Source organism: Pleurodeles waltl, chromosome 9 (genome assembly GCF_031143425.1).
Source record: "Pleurodeles waltl isolate 20211129_DDA chromosome 9, aPleWal1.hap1.20221129, whole genome shotgun sequence".
Classification (NCBI taxonomy): domain Eukaryota; kingdom Metazoa; phylum Chordata; class Amphibia; order Caudata; family Salamandridae; genus Pleurodeles; species Pleurodeles waltl.
This window is the reverse complement of record NC_090448.1, coordinates 135,975,152-135,981,151: the sequence shown is the minus strand read 5'-3', so window position 1 is coordinate 135,981,151 and position 6,000 is coordinate 135,975,152.

The window sequence follows — 6,000 nt, the reverse complement described above, 5'->3', positions numbered from 1 at the left end:
CCCAAACAAAGATAGTGACTGGATAGGAGCCCTTGGATTTCAAGGGAGGTTTCCCTCATGGCAGGCCTCCGATTAGTACAGTTATAGATCCTCCACAGGTTTTACACCAGGGTCCTGCTTAAGAAAACTAGAAGAGCAAGGGATGATAAAATGCCTGTAGTGTTACGGGCAGAGAGAAACATTCTTGCATATGATTTGGAATTGCCCTATCATTAGGAGGTACTGGAGGTGGGTAACAACAGGAAAGGGGGTGGTGTTGGGATTCTGCCTGGATCCAAGGGCGACCACAGTGCTTCCTGGCATATGGGAGTACACAGATGTGACCAGAAGCTATTTATAACTCAAGGGTTAATCTTGTGCAAAAGAGGCATATTGAAGAAATAGGGTGCTTGCACTGATGATTGAAGAAGGTTTCAACACATGATCTGGTGCATGGCAGAGGAAAAAAATGTATACAAAGGTAGAGCATACCCAAAGTAGTCCGATAATGTATGGAATCAAGGGCAGAACATAACATGTTTGAAGAACCCTAAATCACAATGAACTAAATCAGCAGACGCTCCTAACCAACAGCCGGAGGGCTCATCACCGCTTCAACACCAAAGGTAGAGGCAATGAGAAGAAAATCCAGAACATATGGCACCAGCAAATATTATCGCTGTTGACAAACAGCATAACCCCACTATATGGACCTGCTATTCTGATGCTAAATGTTAGAATACTCAGTGCATAATTATGTTTCCCAGCATAAATAATATTGAGCTCGATCAAGTGTCAATTGTAAACAAAAGAAAATGTTTTAGTAAAAAACACAAAGTGTGACGTGGGCAGTCCCATTTGTGATGATGAAATATTTGAATTCATAAATTGCAGGCAGGAAAATGCGCCAATGATGTCCATGTTGTTTAAGAATTCAAACAATAGAGTACGGCATCGAACAAGAACTTGTGCGAAAAAAGATGACAAGGGTGGGTCGTGAGTACTCCTTCATGCACAATCAACACAACGAATTTCAATCTGAGGACAGGATGACCACCACATTCGTTCCCTCAATGAGGTTGTTATACTTGAAGGATTTCTTGGAATAGTTTTGAGCGGAAGGATTTCAAGACCTTGGGGATCCAATGAAATAAGGAAGGAGTGGAGACTACAATCAGCTGTTTTTTTTCAGGCAACTAAGTAATTCTGGACTGTTTGCTGGACGCTGGTGTTGTGGTAGGGATATGCAGTGAAGTTGTTCCGTATGATTTTACGGTGCTTCAGCGAGGTCCTTGGACGGAGCAACATTTGGTCTTCAATTTGTTAGCAGATGTGACGAACTTTAATTCAAAAGTTTGCTTTCAACAACGTTACTCAGTATAAGTGTAGTAGTTATTCTGCTTAAGCAACGTCTTACTGCATTTCCCTGTGTCTTTTCTGCAGAGAAATGTGTCGCCTTCTGCCTTCCTGATTTGAGTTAACCTATAGGACACTTGTGAATATCTTTGTCGTTTCTAGGATTACGTGACCACTCCACAACATAAAATGGAGCTTTTGTGGACTAGATCCATTCTTTGTCACCTATGGTTGACTGCCAGGCAAGTGGCAATAATAAAGAATAAGCTTTCTAAAAAGATTTGGGTGGATCGTCAAGTTTCTATATATTATGGAGTCGCTGGTTAATCAATGAATCAATCAAATAAATTTCTTAAGCGCACTGCTCACCCGGTAGGGTCTCAAGGCGGTGGGTAGGGGGGTTACTGCTTGAAAAGCCATGTTTTGAGGTGCTTTCTGAAGGTTAGGAAGGCCTGGGTCTTGCGTAGGTTGGTGGGGCGGAAGTTCCAGGTTTTGGCAGCAAGGTGGGAGAAGGATCAGCCGCCGTAGGTGGTGCGTTGGATGCGGGTTACTGTAGCGAGGGCGAGGTCGGCGGGGCGGAGCTGTCGAGTTGGTATGTGGAAGGGTGACTCATTCATTGAGGTAGGCCGGTCCAATGTCGTGGAGGGCTTTGTGAGCGTGGACAAGGATTTTGAAAATGATCCTTTTGTTGATGGGCAGCCAGTGTAGGGATCTGAGGTGGGTGGGTATGTGTTCGTGGTGAGGGAGGTTGAGGATGAGACGTGCAGCTGCATTCTGAATTCGCTGGAGTTTTCTTTGAAGCTTTGCTGTGGTCTCTGCGTAGAGGGCGTTGCCGTAGTCCTGTCTGCTGCTTATGAGGGCGTGGGTGACTGTTGTTCTTGTTTCCAAAGGAATCCATTTGAAAGTCTTGTGTAGCATGCAAAGGGTGTTGAAGCAGGAGGATGATATGGCTGGGTCATAGAGAGAGACGAGTCCAGTATGATGCCAAGGTTGCATGCGTGGGTGGTGGGTGTTGGGGGTGGTCTGAGGGTGGTGGGCCACCAAGAGTCGTTCCATGCTGTCTTGTTGGGGCCGAAGATGATGATCTCTGTTTTGTCTGAGTTCAATTTGAGGTGTCTTTCTGTCATCCAGTTGGTGATGTCGAGGAGTCTGGCGTGCAGGTTATTCTTGGTGGTAGCTGGGTTCCTAGTGAAGGAGATGATGAGCTGGGTGTTGTCAGCGTATGAAATGATGGTGATTCCGTGGGGGCAGAGGATGTTGGCGAGAGGAGCCATGTAGATGTTGAAGAGGGTGAGGCTGAGGGAGGATCCTTGGGGGACCCCACAGATGATCTTGGTGGCTGTAGACCGGAAAGGAGGGAGGCGAACTCTTTGTGTTCTTTCGGAGAGGAAGGATGTGAGCCAGTCCAGGGCTTTGTGGCGAATTCCAGCGTCGAAAAGGCGTGTGCAGAGGGTTTGGTGGCATACAGTGTCAAAAGCTGTAGAGAGGTCTAGGAGGATGAGGGCGACGGTCTTGCCCTTGTTTAGTCTGGTCCTGATGTCGTCTGTGCAGGCGATGAGGGCGGTCTCGGTGCTGTGGTTTTTGCGGAATCCAGACTGGGAGACGTTGAGTATGTTGTTGTCTTCTAGGAAGCGAGACAGTTGTATGTTTACTATGTTTTCCATGACCTTTGCGAGGAAGGGGAGAAGAGAAATGGGTTGGTAGTTTGTGAGGTCTTCAGGGTCTGCTTTGGGTTTTTTGAGAAGAGCGTTGACTCCGGGGTGTTTCCAAATATCTGTGAAGGTTGTGGTGTCGAAGGAACTGTTGATGACGGCCCGGAGCTGGGGAGCGATGATTTGGCTGGCCTTGTTAAAGATGTGGTGGGGGCAAGGGTCTGTTGGGGAGCCTGAATGGATGGAGCTCATGGTTTTGCCGATTTCTTAGTCGTTGTTTGGGGTCCAGGTGTTCAGTAGGTTGGTGCGGCAGGTTGTTGTGGTGTTGGTTGTATCAGTGTTGGTGATGGTGGGTGCTGATGATGTGAAGCTGTCGTGTATGGCTGTGGTTTTGCAGTGGAAGTAGTTGGAGAGGGAGTTGCAGAGGTCTTGGGAGTGTGGAGGGTCGATGGTGCAGGATTTGGGTTTGGTGAGTTCTTTGATGATGGCAAAAAGTTCCTTGCTGCTGTGTGTGTTGTTGTCTATGCGTTCTTTGTAGAAGGACAGTTTGGTGGTCTGGATGAGTTGGTGGTGTTTGCGCATGGCTGTTTTGAGGGCGGAAAACTTGCTCATTGAGGGTTCTTGGTACCAGGCTTTCTCAATTTTTCGGCATTCTCGATTCAAAGACTGAAATTCTGTGGTGAACCAGGGGACGGTCTTGTTGGTGCAGGTGTTGTTGTTTGTTTTCAAAGGGGCGAGGGAGTCTGTGCAAGTTTCTAGCCATCGTGTGAGGTTGAGGGCGGCGGTGTTGGGGTCGTTGGTGTTGGGAGGTGGAGCTTGTGCGACGTTGGAGATCTTGTGTTCTTTGGAGATCTTGTTCCACTTGCAGTAGGGTGTAGGGTGCTGTTGGTGGTGGGTGCTAGGTTTCAGGAAGGAGAAGTGGATGCAGTGGTGGTCAGTCCAGTGGAGTTCAATGGTGTGAGTGAAGGTGATGTGGCTGCTGGAGGTGAAGATGGCATCTAGCGCGTGTCTTGCTGCGTGGTTGGGTGAGGTGACCAGTTGCTTGAGGCCGAGGTTTGCGAGGTTGTCCAGCAGGGCCGTGGAGTTGCAGTCGTGGGTGCTTTCCAGGTGAAAGTTAAGGTCACCAAGGAGTATGTAGTCTGTGGAGGTGAGGGCGTGGGAGCTGATAGTGTCGGCAATGGTGCCACAGAATGGGGGGAGGGTCCTGGTGGTCTGTAGATGAGGGTTCCTCTTAGGGTGGTGTTGGCGTTGATGTGTACTTGAAAGTGTAGGTGTTCTGAGTTGTCTAGGGTGTCGTTGGTGTTGGTGGAAATTTTTATGGAGTTTTTGTGTATTATGGCGATACCTCCTCCTGGTTTGTTGGTGCGGTCTCTACGGGTGATTTTGTAACCTTCTTTGATGGCTATGGCGATGTCGGGTTCTGATGAGGAGTTCATCCATGTTTCAGTGAGGAAGACAATGTCAGGAGAGTTTGTGGTGAGCAGGTCCCAAAGCTCGATGGCGTGCTTGTGGACAGAGCGGGTGTTAATGAGGATGCAGTTGAGGTGATTGGGGGGTTTGGTGTTGTTGTGGTGCTTGCTGGTGTTGCTGGTGTTGGTGTGAGTGCAGGAGAAATGGCATGAGTGGCATGTGAAAGGTCTGTTTGTGTGTGTTTAGGGTTGGCCTGGGTGCAGGCTGGTGAGTGACACACCTTGACCTCTTAGACAAGCTAAAGTCTCTCAGGTGATACTAGATCAATTTAAGCCAGATTTACTAAAAAGTGGTGCAGCGCGGGCACTTTAGAAATGCAGACCTGCGCCACATTTATTAGAATACGGCGCACCCCTGTGTTTCCCCCTGTGGTGGCACTAAATTGAGCTTCCTAGCGCCAACGGAGGCATTCCTGAACCATCGTGCAAGAATGTATGCATTGAGGAGTTTGATTGTTTATGTGCAGGAAGGTGTCCCTTTCTGCACATAACCAATCACTAATGGCAATTTGGCCCTTCTATGTGTGCTGCAGAATGCAGCACACACAGAAGTGCCAAAGAGTCAATTTGAAATGATTGTTTATGTGCAGGAAGGGACTCCTTCTCGCACATAAACAATAATTACTGGCATTTTGCTCTTTCTATGCATGCTGCAGAATGCAGCACACACAGAAAAAGCAAAAAACGAGGAGGAATAAAAGTATTCCTCCTCATTATGCCTTGCTAGCACCACCCCTAGAGTGGCGTTAGCTTTTTGTGCTATGTTAGGTTTACGAAAACTCGTAAATCTGATGCAGCATCAAAATGAAATTGGTGTTGCTGTGGCAACACCTATTGCACGCCCCTTCCACGCAAAGTGCTGCGTGTGAAGGGGCCGTATTTACAAGGTGGCATTAAGCCACAAAAAGTGGCTTAATGCCACCTAGTAAATGCGGCGCAGGGCATTGCGTGACAGGAGCATCACAAAAATTCATGCTTCGGTGGCGCTAGGGGCTCTTAAATATGCCCCTATATGTCCCTATCAGCCCAGGTAAATTTGTTGACTTCAAGTTGCTTTACTATCCTTTGGCTCTTGCTCTGCTTGTTGTAGTACCACATGGTGATAGTGCTGAACGTGAATACTTGCACCAGCCCCCCTCTGCTGAAGGCTTGCGAACTCTGATCTTTACCTCCCATGAATGTCTGTTCATCCCATTAGTGATGCATCCATCACCATAGTGAAATCTGGGTGGAGAAGTGGAAGCTGCCTTCTGCAGGACTGATTGGGATTGGTCAGCCACCACAATCTTGGGGGCTGTCTCCTTTGAGACATGGATGGAGTTGGAGAGGAAGCATTGATACTGGGAGCTTGGGGGTTTCTGGTTCCACTGCGGTGCCCACATGTGCCACTTAGCATAGCTGATAAGGAGGATGCATGAGGCTGTATGCCTTAGGCCCATCCCTACAGAGATATTTGAAATATTTGGATCATAGCCCATATGTCCCAGACTCACTGATGTGGAATAAAAGCATTTGACCTCATCATATCAAGTATTGTTCCCATG